This window comes from Triturus cristatus, chromosome 4_2 (assembly GCF_964204655.1).
Source record: "Triturus cristatus chromosome 4_2, aTriCri1.1, whole genome shotgun sequence".
Classification (NCBI taxonomy): Eukaryota; Metazoa; Chordata; class Amphibia; order Caudata; family Salamandridae; genus Triturus; species Triturus cristatus.
The window spans coordinates 388,300,122-388,317,062 of NC_140586.1; the positions used below are offsets into that span (position 1 = coordinate 388,300,122).

At 45.8% G+C, this 16,941-nt stretch overlaps 1 protein-coding gene across 1 annotated transcript in view; it reads left to right on the plus strand.

Annotated features, from left to right (window-relative positions):
• The first annotated feature begins 15,270 nt into the window (after positions 1-15,270).
• RWDD3 (RWD domain containing 3) overlaps positions 15,271-16,941 on the plus strand; it is a 398,702-nt gene continuing 397,031 nt past the window's right edge. Inside the window, exon 1 of the mRNA XM_085601850.1 lies at positions 15,271-15,479. The gene's annotated coding sequence lies outside the window, so the exon portion shown is untranslated. The remainder of the gene's footprint in view (positions 15,480-16,941) is intronic.

Genomic DNA, 16,941 nt, shown 5'->3' on the forward strand with positions numbered 1-16,941 from the left:
GGCATATATTGCATGGGACCAGGATTAAAACAATGCATTCCTCGGCTGGTGAGGGGTATACCATCACTCATTCCAGGCACCTCCCATGTGTATGCATTCACAAATTAATAAATACAATAAAATTAAAATAAATCCAGGATTTGGAAAGGGCAGCAAATCCGCTGTCAGGGTCTCAAGGTGCTGAATTTGTGAGCATGGGGAGATTAAGGGCTAGATTATGAGGTTGGTGGTCCTTAGGACCGCCAAACCCTCGGTGGTGCGGTGGTCATTGCCGCATCGGAGGTCTGACTACTGAATTACAACTTTGGAGGTCAGACCGCCATGGGATTGCCACAACTGTCAGGGATCTGTGATCCCTGGCAGTGTGAAGCCGCAATGTGCTTGGTGGGGCCGCTGCGGCCCGCCAAGTATATTGGGAGTTTCCTCACTGACAGCAGTCTCATGGCGGTGTTCATGCCATGAAACTGCTGGTGGTGAGGAAACTAAGGGGGACCTACAGGGTCCTCTGGTGCCTCAGGCCATGTGGATGCATGCAGGGGGGCACATGATGTGTCCCCCTGTCTGCATGCATGTCCAGTTCCAGCAAAGCATGGACCCAGTAGTCCCTGCCGGGCAGGACTTGCTTTGGCATTCCGAAGGTGGTGCCCTTTTCCAAATCACCGCCGTGGGAATGCCAAAAGACCGCCCGCCAGACCAGGAGAAGACTCCTAATATGGTGGTTGGAAGGAGGTCGAGTTTGTTAGAGCAGGAGTGGGGGGGTGGCATGCCACCCTGCTCCCGCACTGCCAAATTCTTAACCAGGCCCTAATTGATTAGCCCAGAATCACAGGATGTTGATGCCGACGCCGAGACTCGAACCTGGATGCAAAAATAACAATTGATGGACAGAATGCAGAACAATGTCATACATTCACCCCAGTACAGAGATCTGGGCCTAAATCCATCGTTTTTTTGCTCACCATACCATTCCAGTTTGAACCCAGCCATATGCAAATCAGTCTTGACCCTGTGCCCCATGGGAACAGTCCAGCCCGAACTGCCAAGCCAGGTCCTCCCTGGACTGGAAACAAGCATCCTAGGACCGGTTACGGGCTTTCAGCCCTCGTCAGCCAGGATAGCTTGATTCCAGTGGCATGGAGAGCAAGGGACTCACGTCTGAGCATACCCTTCCCACTCGGGGTGACAAATGCAAAAATAACAATTGATGGACAGAATGCAGAACAATGTCATACATTCACCCCAGTACAGAGATCTGGGCCTAAATCCATCGTTTTTTTGCTCACCATACCATTCCAGTTTGAACCCAGCCATATGCAAATCAGTCTTGACCCTGTGCCCCATGGGAACAGTCCAGCCCGAACTGCCAAGCCAGGTCCTCCCTGGACTGGAAACAAGCATCCTAGGACCGGTTTCGGGCTTTCAGCCCTCGTCAGCCAGGATAGCTTGATTCCAGTGGCATGGAGAGCAAGGGACTCACGTCTGAGCATACCCTTCCCACTCGGGGTGACAAATGCAAAAATAACAATTGATGGACAGAATGCAGAACAATGTCATACATTCACCCCAGTACAGAGATCTGGGCCTAAATCCATCGTTTTTTTGCTCACCATACCATTCCAGTTTGAACCCAGCCATATGCAAATCAGTCTTGACCCTGTGCCCCATGGGAACAGTCCAGCCCGAACTGCCAAGCCAGGTCCTCCCTGGACTGGAAACAAGCATCCTAGGACCGGTTTCGGGCTTTCAGCCCTCGTCAGCCAGGATAGCTTGATTCCAGTGGCATGGAGAGCAAGGGACTCACGTCTGAGCATACCCTTCCCACTCGGGGTGACAAATGCAAAAATAACAATTGATGGACAGAATGCAGAACAATGTCATACATTCACCCCAGTACAGAGATCTGGGCCTAAATCCATCGTTTTTTTGCTCACCATACCATTCCAGTTTGAACCCAGCCATATGCAAATCAGTCTTGACCCTGTGCCCCATGGGAACAGTCCAGCCCGAACTGCCAAGCCAGGTCCTCCCTGGACTGGAAACAAGCATCCTAGGACCGGTTTCGGGCTTTCAGCCCTCGTCAGCCAGGATAGCTTGATTCCAGGGGCATGGAGAGCAAGGGACTCACGTCTGAGCATACCCTTCCCACTCGGGGTGACAAATGCAAAAATAACAATTGATGGACAGAATGCAGAACAATGTCATACATTCACCCCAGTACAGAGATCTGGGCCTAAATCCATCGTTTTTTTGCTCACCATACCATTCCAGTTTGAACCCAGCCATATGCAAATCAGTCTTGACCCTGTGCCCCATGGGAACAGTCCAGCCCGAACTGCCAAGCCAGGTCCTCCCTGGACTGGAAACAAGCATCCTAGGACCGGTTTCGGGCTTTCAGCCCTCGTCAGCCAGGATAGCTTGATTCCAGTGGCATGGAGAGCAAGGGACTCACGTCTGAGCATACCCTTCCCACTCGGGGTGACAAATGCAAAAATAACAATTGATGGACAGAATGCAGAACAATGTCATACATTCACCCCAGTACAGAGATCTGGGCCTAAATCCATCGTTTTTTTGCTCACCATACCATTCCAGTTTGAACCCAGCCATATGCAAATCAGTCTTGACCCTGTGCCCCATGGGAACAGTCCAGCCCGAACTGCCAAGCCAGGTCCTCCCTGGACTGGAAACAAGCATCCTAGGACCGGTTTCGGGCTTTCAGCCCTCGTCAGCCAGGATAGCTTGATTCCAGTGGCATGGAGAGCAAGGGACTCACGTCTGAGCATACCCTTCCCACTCGGGGTGACAAATGCAAAAATAACAATTGATGGACAGAATGCAGAACAATGTCATACATTCACCCCAGTACAGAGATCTGGGCCTAAATCCATCGTTTTTTTGCTCACCATACCATTCCAGTTTGAACCCAGCCATATGCAAATCAGTCTTGACCCTGTGCCCCATGGGAACAGTCCAGCCCGAACTGCCAAGCCAGGTCCTCCCTGGACTGGAAACAAGCATCCTAGGACCGGTTTCGGGCTTTCAGCCCTCGTCAGCCAGGATAGCTTGATTCCAGTGGCATGGAGAGCAAGGGACTCACGTCTGAGCATACCCTTCCCACTCGGGGTGACAAATGCAAAAATAACAATTGATGGACAGAATGCAGAACAATGTCATACATTCACCCCAGTACAGAGATCTGGGCCTAAATCCATCGTTTTTTTGCTCACCATACCATTCCAGTTTGAACCCAGCCATATGCAAATCAGTCTTGACCCTGTGCCCCATGGGAACAGTCCAGCCCGAACTGCCAAGCCAGGTCCTCCCTGGACTGGAAACAAGCATCCTAGGACCGGTTTCGGGCTTTCAGCCCTCGTCAGCCAGGATAGCTTGATTCCAGTGGCATGGAGAGCAAGGGACTCACGTCTGAGCATACCCTTCCCACTCGGGGTGACAAATGCAAAAATAACAATTGATGGACAGAATGCAGAACAATGTCATACATTCACCCCAGTACAGAGATCTGGGCCTAAATCCATCGTTTTTTTGCTCACCATACCATTCCAGTTTGAACCCAGCCATATGCAAATCAGTCTTGACCCTGTGCCCCATGGGAACAGTCCAGCCCGAACTGCCAAGCCAGGTCCTCCCTGGACTGGAAACAAGCATCCTAGGACCGGTTTCAGGCTTTCAGCCCTCGTCAGCCAGGATAGCTTGATTCCAGTGGCATGGAGAGCAAGGGACTCACGTCTGAGCATACCCTTCCCACTCGGGGTGACAAATGCAAAAATAACAATTGATGGACAGAATGCAGAACAATGTCATACATTCACCCCAGTACAGAGATCTGGGCCTAAATCCATCGTTTTTTTGCTCACCATACCATTCCAGTTTGAACCCAGCCATATGCAAATCAGTCTTGACCCTGTGCCCCATGGGAACAGTCCAGCCCGAACTGCCAAGCCAGGTCCTCCCTGGACTGGAAACAAGCATCCTAGGACCGGTTTCGGGCTTTCAGCCCTCGTCAGCCAGGATAGCTTGATTCCAGTGGCATGGAGAGCAAGGGACTCACGTCTGAGCATACCCTTCCCACTCGGGGTGACAAATGCAAAAATAACAATTGATGGACAGAATGCAGAACAATGTCATACATTCACCCCAGTACAGAGATCTGGGCCTAAATCCATCGTTTTTTTGCTCACCATACCATTCCAGTTTGAACCCAGCCATATGCAAATCAGTCTTGACCCTGTGCCCCATGGGAACAGTCCAGCCCGAACTGCCAAGCCAGGTCCTCCCTGGACTGGAAACAAGCATCCTAGGACCGGTTTCGGGCTTTCAGCCCTCGTCAGCCAGGATAGCTTGATTCCAGTGGCATGGAGAGCAAGGGACTCACGTCTGAGCATACCCTTCCCACTCGGGGTGACAAATGCAAAAATAACAATTGATGGATTGATGGCAGTGTGAAGCCGCAATGTGCTTGGTGGGCCCGCTGCGGCCCGCCAAGTATATTGGGAGTTTCCTCACTGACAGCAGTCTCATGGCGGTGTTCATGCCATGAAACTGCTGGTGGTGAGGAAACTAAGGGGGACCTACAGGGTCCTCTGGTGCCTCAGGCCATGTGGATGCATGCAGGGGGGCACATGATGTGTCCCCCTGTCTGCATGCATGTCCAGTTCCAGCAAAGCATGGACCCATTAGTCCCTGCCGGGCAGGACTTGCTTTGGCATTCCGAAGGTGGTGCCCTTTTCCAAATCACCGCCGTGGGAATGCCAAAAGACCGCCCGCCAGACCAGGAGAAGACTCCTAATATGGTGGTTGGAAGGAGGTCGAGTTTGTTAGAGCAGGAGTGGGGGGGTGGCATGCCACCCTGCTCCCGCACTGCCAAATTCTTAACCAGGCCCTAATTGATTAGCCCAGAATCACAGGATGTTGATGCCGACGCCGAGACTCGAACCTGGTTCACACCGGCTTCGAAGTCGGCAGCTCAGACCATTGAAGGCTCTACATCTTGTATCATAAATCTACAAAACATGGTTCAGGGGGAACATGTGCACAAAACTCACAGTGATAATTTCCTGTTTGGCAGCAGCGGGATATTGGTCATAGATGGCACAGTATAACAAAATGAATGTCTACAAAACTCTACGATTGAGAAAAATACAATTCATAAGCATTTTGTGGCTCATTCCCCATCCTCCAAAGACGAATAAAATGACTCCCGATGTCGTCAGACGAAATTACTTTTCCAGAGTGGCAAAGAGGAGGTAAACCAGACACGTCATACTTTAGTAGGAGTCAGTGTTCTCCAATCACTGAAGCAGAACAGCAACAGGAGAAAACGCCCGTCTAAGTTTGGCCATTTCATTTTTTACTGACCCCTTAAGAACAAGTGCTTTGTAGGCCACTATTACAAGGAGGATCCTCGCAATAGATGCTACCTCTTAAGAGTTTCACCATCAAAAGGGGTATGAAAGTCAGTTTGTGTTGCTAGGTGTGGCTCTCATTGAACCCAGGTGCAGTAAACTCTGCATTACTTACAACTCCAAACCTTCTGCAAACAGGGGTTTGTTTGCACAGAGTTCAGAAAAAAACTATGGCTTTACTAATCAGCCTTTCGGGTTCTCTCTGCCCACCAAGAGCATTCCCTGGCCTGAGGGGGAGCGTTGGAGCCACCAACCAGTTCGCACAGTCTTGCAGGTGTCCTGCAGAACAGATATCCGTGGGACATCCAAGTATCCGTGTTGCAGCTGCCCATTGAGCAACAGCTCTTAGGCTCCAACTCTCACCTCTCAGATGCAATGTGGGCCGATCATTCCAGGGAACTCAGATCTTATGATCTGGATCTTGCTAAGATCTGTGGAAATGCTCCACCATGGAGTGGAAGTAAAGGGTTGGGAGGCAACTCTTGGCTAGGGGTGCTGGCTGTCTGCCCCTCTCTGGCTCCAACCACTCACACGATTGGAACCTGCCCTGCTGCTGTCCACACCATCACACCCCAGTCTAAACAGAGCCATCATCCCGTCCTTATTTGCGTGCAGAATACCGAGTGAGCTCTGGGGTGTTTAAGTAAAGCAGAGTTGTGTAACCTACACTACTGAAAATCCTAACATAATGCAACCAGTGGCAGTAGGGGACTGACCCAAATGCCTCTCTGTATAGTTTATTTTTATTCATCACATGAGTTCTGGCTGACAGCTAAAGCAGTTTATAGCCGAACCTAAAAAATGGTGCTGTCCCATAGACCCATAAATCCAAGAAAAACGAGGGACAAGAAGGTAGTAGTGCAGACCAACCTGACAACCAAAGACAAGTACATTGAGCACTTCTTTTCTGTCTGCCTTCCCTGCAAGGTCGATAGACTCTAAAGAAAGACAGAAGAACTGACTGTTCACATCCAGGAGGGAGATCTCGCAGATTTCTAACCAAAACAGCCCCGAGAAGTATGCTCGCAGGACATTCCCCATCACCAGGCTGCAGCCCCAAAGACAGACAGAAACATAAATAAGCTGTGGAATGGTCCTTCTTTCAGTGTGTACATAAGGGATCTTTTTAAAACACAAAACAAAACACGAGTTTAGATATAGGTAACGCTGCTGGGTGTCTATCAGCGGGGTGCTGATACACAGCGTTTAGACGCTGGGGGCCATCACAAAACAGACAATGGAATAAATATGCAGAGCCTGCTCTATGTATTTGTTTTTCTTTTATCATATGAGTGTTGGCAGACGCTAAACTGGTTTCGTACCAGACCTAATAACTGAAGCTTTCTCAGGTCCCAGAAAGGGACAAACAAAGTAGCTTTGCAAACCTACCTTACATCGCAGCAATTGCTTCAAGCAGCTTTATTCTAACTGCTTCCCGAGCAAGGTCTATGGAACCCTAGCTGATGGCGGCTCTGAAGTCCCACGTCCAGCGAGGAGATTCCATGGAATAAACATGGAAAGGCCCTCTCAAGCTGGGCCACCGTGCAGGGTCCGACTGCCGAAAAACCAGTCCAACACTGCTAGAGACATCTAATATTGTGAGGAAGGAACACCATAAAAAAGTCCATGAACTCTAGTCTTCTGTCTTCTAAATTTCTTTATTTATCACAAACGTGGTATCTTCAATTGATGATGATTCAATAATTCACAAAATATTGGTCTTCCAAATACATTTCACAAAGCTTTATCAACCTCTTAGCCCTTGTTAAGCCAACGCGTTTCGTTCTACCCTTAGGACTTCCTCAGGGCTGTAAAGAGTACAAAAGAAACAGAAAAACAAGTTTTTACAAAATAATATGAACAATACAAAAACAATTTTTCTTTTTCAAATACATGAATTCACTCTATTCTCACTTGATTTTACTATATCGCAACAACGTTTGTTGAACCCATAATCTGTATTGCACTAGGCAACACCTATCGACTATACATCTTCCACTTCCTAATTCACCTGAAGCTTTTCAACCTCAAAATTTTTTTATATCAAACCTCAGATTTTACTGATTCAGAGTTCAAGAGGACACACATATGCCAATTTTACAGACAATTCTTGGACCACGTGAGTCCTGGGTCCTGCAACATCGACTGTTCTTTAACACGGAAGCTTTGCCACTAATAGGCACATTATAGCACTGGTTTTAGGCTGATACATCTCTTTCAGCCATCTAGCCCTACATTTTAACACCGACATCTGATCGTCGGCCTGCAGCGCCCGCTATGCCTGACACCTGTACCTTGCAAAAGGCACAACTGTTTGGTAGACGCCATTCAAGGTGGCAGACGGCCTGTCACAGCATAGGTATCATCAGTGCAGCATGTGCAATGGCACTGGGGTCCAGGGGTAAGATGCGCCCACAGCCCCATACCTATGATAAACATTTACTAGCCAACCAGGGTACCTGAGGCATGTCTTCCTGTTTGCACTGGTCCCCAAGAACCTTTACAACCCCGCACATTTCCAGGGGTGCAGTAATACAGAACCAAGTCACAGGAGGAATACAGCGTAGACTGGGGCACGTCTCCGCTTCCAGGCACCACAATGGATGAACAGAGGGCGATGGTGAACTAGCAGAGATTTAACAATTTTAGCCTAAAGAAGAAGTACTTACAGAAACTATAAGTGGTGCGAGAAGCAGCGTTTTCATTCTATGGCACATGCATGTATGCATCTGAGCAAGGTAATGCTCCAGTGAGCAGTGCTGTAGACTGAGTACGCCGCCGTTCTAGAGTTCATAGCACTACTAAAGTTGGGATGCACAGCAGTGCTACAGGGGGATGCCCCAAAATAGTAGGGGGTACACAACATTGCCAGGATACTTATCAGTGCAACCTCAGTACTGCATGGCTGTGCTGAAAAAGAGTGTGTAGAGCAGGACTGGTGAGAATGATGCTGCTATATTATAGTGCAGGACAGTGGTACAGGGTAGTGCACTACAGTGCTGCATCAGTGGTGCACACAGCGCTGCACTCGAGGTGTCCACTGGTGCTAGAGCAGGATTGTATGCAGTACTACGAAGGGGGTACACTCCAGTACTACTGTATACCTCAGTGCTACAGAGAGGAGAAAGAGCAGGTTACAATGGGAATGCAGGGTAGCTCGGTCGTACTGGGATACGTGGTAGTGCTATGTCAGCCCTGAAGAACTGCTAAGAAAGAAATTTCAAGCATGAAAATCAGCGCACTTACCTCAAATTTGGACAACGGCATTTCAGTAAATCTACCAAATGTAGTAACAAGAGCCTGCATGGGGGTGGGGAGGGCGGGACATAGAGAAGATGCATGGTGAGCGCTACAACAATCGTGCTCGGAAAACCGCTGCCGATATATTGGAATACGTTGTAGAGAGTAATTGGGTGTTCACCCATGTATGTGTGGAGTGGGAGCTGCCATGTTAAAATCACGTAGTGCACCATAAGTAGTGGCGGCAGAACTAGCTGGAAAAGACTCCTGTATAGCGAGGGGGCATCACTGCAACAACAGGGAAAGGGAGGGGCGGAAGGGAAGATACAATAAAATATTCGCAGGAATGAAATGTTCCTTCTTAGTTGTAGATTCTCAGTGAGACTGCAGCGGACCGCAATTGTGAAGCACACACACATCATTGCAACAACAGGGGAAGGAGGGGGCGGGGGAAGATACAATAAAATATGAGCAGGAAAGAAATGGAGGGTGCGTGTACTGTCTAAACAACAAACATAAGAATCAAACACATTGGTGATATAGTGTAACAAACAGAGCTGCCGACTTTGGGCCTGGGGAACCGGGTTCAAGTCTCGACATAAAACAAAATCCAATACAGAAATAAAAAAGAAACAAGAAGGGAATGGATGCAGGGGGTGGGGGGGGGGGACAATGGCACGTGGGAGTAAGCAGTAAGCAGCGGCGTCCATGAAGGGCCGCGCTTAGCCAGGAAAACCCGTACACTCTGCCACAACAACTAACAGAGTGCGCAAACACAAAGGGAACAAGCATGTGCAAAACCACATCTGTACAGTGCAACATGCAAAGTAAAGGGGCCAGTAACCACAGAAGGATCCAAATGACGACATGGCATAATAAGACGGGACTAACAAGCCTCATTATCAATCAGAAGACAGAATTTACGTAGAACAAACACAAAGTCCAATGAAAAATATGGGTGGAGAGTGAGGGCAGCTTGTTTCCCCATACTGGACTACTGCTTGCCTCGCAGAGCTAGGAGCGCATGCGCGCTGCCGCTAAAACTCGACCTAAAAATGACCCTTTTTATAGTGTGTCTTATGGGAAAAAACTTACACTTGTGGGTGGATGTAAGTAAACCAGCTGGTGTCTTTCTCCAGGGAGCTAATGCATATCGTTTAGCAAACGACTCTCACAAGGACAAGGTACAGATGGTCATGGGATAATTATACATATTAATATGATTTTCACTGAAATAGGCTGGACAGAGAATAAGAATATATTTAATTTAGGCCAAAAAAATAATGGGTGCGGGCAGTGCTTAATCTGAACCGGTGGTTGCAGGTGGGGCGCACCAGCACTCGTTTTATGGAACCTGGACTTATTTGTAATCATCAGATTTTTATTCAAATGAGATACAAATGCAGACAAGAAGAAACAAGCATTTGCAATGCAATAGGTCTCGCATTAGGAAAGTTTTAGCTTTTTGTATTGTAAATTGACTCATTTTTTATTTATGTGTTGGTATTAAAAATATTGAAATTACTAGCTTTCTCATGTACAATGTCAATAGTTTTAACTGTTGCAAATGTGACACCTATACCATTTGTAATGCAATATGTGTTGTATTTACGTGACTTAGATGTATTGATATTACAAATAACAATGGCTTTACATTTTTTCAAATAATTAATACTTAAATAAAAGTTAATGTAAATTATAATGGCAATCGTTTAAACTTTTGTTAATAACTCTTGCGAAGATTATGTTTAGTGTATTTAATTGCGCCTAAAATCCAAGAGCAGAAGTTAAATATTATAATTGTTTTTGTGCCATTTGTAATAAAGCCTAAATATTGAGAGAACATATTAGAGCCAGTTGTTGTTGCATGGTTGTACAGATTGATACTGTGGTGGCGGTGAGTAATGTTGTGGTGGTGTCGAGTGATGCTGTGGCGTTAATTGATGCTGTGGTAGCGCATAGTGATGTAGTGGTGCCCTTGAGTGATGCTGTGGTGGTGGTAAGTGATGCTGTGGTGATGCGATAGATAGATAGAGTGCAATAGTCCGATAGATAGATAGATAGATAGATAGATAGATAGATAGATAGATAGATAGATAGATAGATAGATAGATAGATAGATAGATAGATAGATAGATAGATAGATAGATAGATAGATAGATAGATAGATAGATAGATAGATAGATAGATAGATAGATAGATAGTGAGGGCGATAGATAGATAGATAGATAGAGTGTAATTATGTAGAATATAATTATGTGGCACTGAATGGTTTTGTGTGGAGTGTATGTTGATTTTAGTGGCGTGTAATTATGTGGCATTGAGTGTTATTTTGAGTGTATCTTGCATTGTTTGCATTGTAATTAATTGGCACTGAGTGTTATTTGGAGTGCATGTGGCATTGAGTGTAGTGTAATTATGTGGTGTGTAATTATGTGGCGCTGAGTGGTATTTGAAGTGTATGTGGCATTGAACGCTGTGTAATTATGTGGTGTGTAACTATGTGGCACTGATTGGTTTTTTGAGTGTCTGTTGTATTGAGTGCATTGTAGTTATGTGGCATGTAATTATGTGGCTCTGAGTGGCATTGGGAGTGTATGTTGCCTTGCCTTGTATTTCTATGGTTCCTTAAACCCTTAGAGGCAATTCTTTTATTTTAACTAAAAGGATGGTAGTTAAATGGTGTTTACGGCAGGATGGTCATTAAATGGTGGCTACGGAGAAGCTGTATGCTGAAAGGCAAAGAGAACACCGGCATGAAAGAGAAAGCGAGGATGAAAATGGAATGAGTGTGGCAGGATGGTCGTTAAATGGTGGCTACGTAGAAGCTGTGTGCTGAAAGGCAAAGAGAACACGGGCATGAAAGTGAAAGCGAGGATGAAAATGGAATGAGTGTGGCAGGATGTTAGTTAAATGGTGGTTACGGGGAAGCTGAGTGCTGAAAGGCAAAGAGAACACGGGCCAAAGCTGGAAGAAAACACGAGATGCGAGAGGCATGTGTGTGTGGCAAACACTGGTGGGGCTCAGAGCATTCTGCTGCTGCCTTGATGCCTGTGTGTGTGAGCAGTGGGGCTGTGTGTGTGAAGTGCCTAAAGTTGCAAGAAAACATATGGTTATTTAAATCCTTAGACGCAGAATTAATGGAGCTAATGTTATCGACCTTAGAAGGATGAAAAGGGAATGAGCGCGTCACATGTTAACTTTGTAAGCGCAGAAAGCGTGTAGGGCAAACTTATTATTTTGGTTGTCTGAGACTCAGATCTGGGCAAAGCTGCAAGAAAAGATGGAGGGGGAGGGCGGGGGAGAGATAGGCGAGAGGCATGTGTGTGTGCAAACACTGGTGGGGCTCAGAGCGTTCTGTTGCTGCCTTGCCTTGTATATCTATGGTTCCTTAAACCCTTAGAGGCAATTCTTTTATTTTAACTAAAAGTATGGTAGTTAAATTGTGTTTACGGCAGGGTGGTCGTTAAATGGTGGCTACGGAGAAGCTGTGTGCTGAAAGGCAAAGAGAACACAGGCATGAAAGTGAAAGCGAGGATGAAAATGGAATGAGTGTGGCAGGATGTTAGTTAAATGGTGGTTACGGGGAAGCTGAGTGCTGAAAGGCAAAGAGAACACGGGCCAAAGCTGGAAGAAAACACAAGATGCGAGAGGCATGTGTGTGTGGCAAACACTGGTGGGGCTGAGAGCATTCTGTTGCTACCTTGATGCCTGTGTGTGTGAGCAGTGGGGCTGTGTGTGTGAAGTGCCTAAAGTTGCAAGAAAACATATGGTTATTTAAATCCTTAGACGCAGAATTAATGGAGCTAATGTTATCGACCTTAGAAGGATGAAAAGGAAATGAGTGCGGCATTTGTTAACTTTGTAAGTGCAGAAAGCGTGCAGGGCAAACTTATTATTTTGGTTGTTTGAGACACAGATCTGGGCAAAGCTGCAAGAAAACACGGAGGGGGAGGGCGGGCTGTGTGCTGAAAGGCAAAGAGAACACGGGCATGAAAGTGAAATCGATGGATGGCAATGCGTCCGTGAGACTAGCCCTGTGGTGGGGGAGGGACAGTTGTGAGAGGCGCCATGAGGAAACAATCTCTCAGCATGCTGTGGCGGGGGCGGGGGAGCGCATTCCAGGCGGGGGAGCGGATCCTTTGAAGTATGATGCCGAGGCTGTGGCTACATGTGCACGCGCCAGTGGGCTGAAGCGCTTTCCCAAACGGATTGCATGGCAGCACGATGCACGTGATTGTGCGCGTGCTCGCCATGCAATCCACTTTTGGGAGCACTTTGAAATGTCCCTCTTACTAGAGTCTCACATAGCGATTGCGTAAACGCAATAGCTAGCCGAGACCTAAAAATGGTGAAAAGAAAGGTGTGAACATAGCGTTAAATGGAGAAAGCAGGGATAAAAAAGAATTGTAAGTGTGAAATAAAAAGACTTATCAACCGTGCTCTTCGGTACACTGTAGACTGGGAGGCGGACGCCTAAATTAATCTTTGGACCCTCAAAGTTATTTATTTACAAACTAAGCACTGGGTGTAGGCATTAGTCTACATTTCCCTTGCTTCTAATGAAGATTAAGAACTAATTATTAACGGAGGATCCCACTTATTTAAAGAATATGACATCATTGTTGTTATTGAAGCTGTGCCCCTCTCGTCAAAGTGAAGCCGGTCTGACGTGTACGAGCTTGTTGCCTTCAGACTGGAACTGGGAATTTCCAGAACCGTGGACTGACAGCAAGTCAGAGGGACGTAGCAGGTCGAATGAGCATGCGACAAGATGGCAATTGCCCAGGGCCCCTACCGTCCCCTGTGCCTCCTGGGAAAGAGAACTTTCTCTTTCTCTATCTCGCCTGTCTATTTCCATATCTCGAACTCTGCCCTTCTTTCTGCCCACCTCTGATTCTTAGTCTGTCTCTCTCTGCCTCAATTGATTTTGTAGGAACCCATTTCCGAATGTTTGTTTGGCGTCAGGTAGGCTTGAATCAGTATTAAAAGAGCAGTAATTTAAAAAGTTGTTCAAAACCCCAAAACCAAGCCTTGCCGGGGGCCCCAAAAATCCTCAAGAGAGCACTGTGCGTGTTTGCTGCTACAGGAGCCACTTTCATTTTGAATCACTTGGAAATCCATTTATGTCAGGTAGCAGGTGCCCCCACCCCCTTATGACTTGTATTACTTACATTTTAACAAACCAAAATTCCTAAAAAATAAATGTTTCTGTTGCTTTTCACACCACTTGAGTCGGTTTTATGCGTATTCGTATGTAAATATGCAACCAATTCCAGAATTCATGTAATAAAGTAGATTATATTTTACTATCTATGACGACTGAGAGGAATTTAAATCGATGGTGTTTATTACCTTATAACGTATGGAAATGTTTCATTTTGCTTTTTGGAGCTGTATGCCTTAAATTAGAAATAAGGTATGATGGTGCCACCTTGTGGCATTTTATTGTACAGACAATTGAAATAACTTCATACGAAAATGTTCGTGATGATAGCTTTGGATAATGGGTCGTTGTTAATATATATCTTTGTATTTCTACAAAATCTGGGCTAAATTATATACATCTATTTTTTGAAAAATTGAGTAGCTACTAGAAAGTTTACCTTTACTTATTCTGAATTAAATCACAATTTTTAGGGAGTACATCAACTGCTGGAAATGGGAAAATGTTACTTCGGGACTCAACAAATAGGATGACGAGTGGGGCAGTTAAAGAAATGGTCGGTATTGTTGGAGGGGGTGGAAGGGGGTGGAGGGTCTTAGTATCTTAAGGACGAGAGTCAGTGACATACGGCATTCGGGCGGTCTGTATTTGCCCGTTAATTTGAAAACTTATTCCCCTTAAAACAATGATAAGAAAGGTTTGATAGTACAGCTATTCTGCCGTGCTCATTTATATACAAACTGCGGTTTTAGATTTCTTACTTGGGGGGCATATAATCAAGCACTACGTTAAAATTATCGCCGCTCTAGCGGCAGAAAACTGGCGCTAAAGCGGCGATAATGGGCTTGATAATATGCTGCAGAGAATTCCAATAGAAGCCCATGTTGACACCAGACCATGGGCTTCTATGGGAATTCTCTGCAGCATATTATCAAGCCCATTATCGCCGCTTTAGCGACAGTTTTCTTCTGCTAAAGCGGCGATAATGTTAACGCCGTTTCTTGAAAATATGCCCCCATATCTGCACATAATCTCTAGTCGCGGGGTTTGAATCATAACTTAGTTTAGAGGGGGGTATGCCCATTGCATTTAATGTTTATGTCACACATTTGCATTTTATGTAACATAGCTCAGTAAATGAATATCTTTCTCGTCACTCCCCTGCAGTACCCTTTCAACAATAGCCCATATGGCATTAGGTCTGCAATTCATCGAGGATATTATAAACATTGCACTTTTTTGCTTTGGCTTTCGATTTGGTCAAGACCTGAGACTGCACTAACACAGTCCAGAGTTAATGATTGCCTAAAACTTTCAAAGGCTCATAAGATAAAAGAGGCTGACTTACGTAGAGAGTGAACTTTATACAATTGATAGGTCAGAGCTGTTTAACAACCCTATGCCTATTGATAGTCACACCAGGTTACTGGTAAAAAATGAACTATTGGATCGAATAGCGGAGAAGTGGTGGGAAGGTCACTGGGGGCAGATCATTCTCCCACTTCGCCGCCAAGACATGGAACACCCTCCCCATCCGCCTGCGGCAGACTGAAGACCTTCTAACCCTCAGGAGACTTCTCCTGACCTGGCTCTTCGAACAATAGCAGCTTCCCCCCCCCCCTCCCCCCAGCGCCTTGAGACCCTCACGGGTATGTAGCGCGCTTTATAAATGCTATGATTGATTGATTAGGGTGATGATGTATTTCCCATAATGTACTACACAGAGTATTGAGCCATACTGTCTGAGAGTGCCTCACCATCAGGGATTTCTTTTGCTGAGGTTGAGATTGGGCACATTTTTTGGTGTCCTACCCTTCTAAGGTTTTTTCCAGAAAGAACTGGATTTATGTCCATGTGATGCCGTTACCCCTCAATCCCCAACTGCATATGCTCTTTTTTTGCGAACTCTATAAAAAAGAAAGCAATTGTTTTTTAAAGCCGCCTTTGAAAATTTCAAATATTAGAAAATGTAAAGAGGCATTAGAGTATTTGTAACTGCTCCAGACGGATCGTTTGTATTACTGTATATAGATTTCTTGCTCACGTTATAAAATGTAGGAAAATAGTGAGGAAATAATGATGACCTTTTATGATTCTTGGTTTAAATTTCATTTAAGTTAAATGTTTTATTGCCACGAGTAGTGTTTTAAACCTGCTTGAAAGCATTCTATCTGGACAAGTATATTATAATTAGGGCTCCCAGTTTTCCGTTTTTACTGATTTTTACAGATAAATACAGACAGAAACTATTCATTTTCTTTTCTGTATTTATTTTAAAATACAGAAAATAGGTCTTCTTTCAGGGGGAACTGGCATGTCTTGTGGTTGGAGGGCGGGCGCACGGTAGAGGCATCGTAGGCCACTTAAAAAAAAAACACAAACATATAACTTACCTTGCCGTCTCTGCCGGGTCCAGCATCTTCTCTCCTGTGTCCGACTCCAGGACTCCAGGAAGCAGGCAGCCAGCCTCCCAACCCTAAGTCAATCACAGCGGTGTGATTGGTCTGAGCGCCGTGACACGGAGCTCAGCCAGGGGCTGTAGGGGTGGGCATGTTCTCCATGCAGCCTTCATAGAGAACAGGGGAGTGCACATTACTTTTTTGGTCGGCACGCATGAAATGTATGCAAACAGTCATTGCATACAGAAGTGTCTACCACTCCTCCCCAGCAGATCCATCCCGCCCCCTCACACACTGCCTAAACAGGAGGAAACGATAAAATGATAATAAACATTCAGTTCTTATCATTTTATTTTCTCCTTTCTCATCTTCCCTGGCAGTGGGGCGACACTCCTCCGCCTTAGCGGAGAAGCCACCACTGTCTTCTTTGGATGATTTTTTCTACTGTCAATCATGAGTGCCAGGTAAGTAGGTGTAAAGATTGAGAGGTAGGGGAGATGAAAAACACAATAGATTTCCTAATTAAGCTTGATTAAGTGCAGCTCTACAGTTATTTAAGCTGATCTACAATGCAATGTTTTCGGAAAACGCTATTGCATTGTATACTGCTGAATCCTTTTGGACATTCAAATGAGAGTATACAGTTATCAGTCAAATACATTTGGAAAAATACTAATTGCAGCTTCATTAATACAGAAACCATAAATAAAAA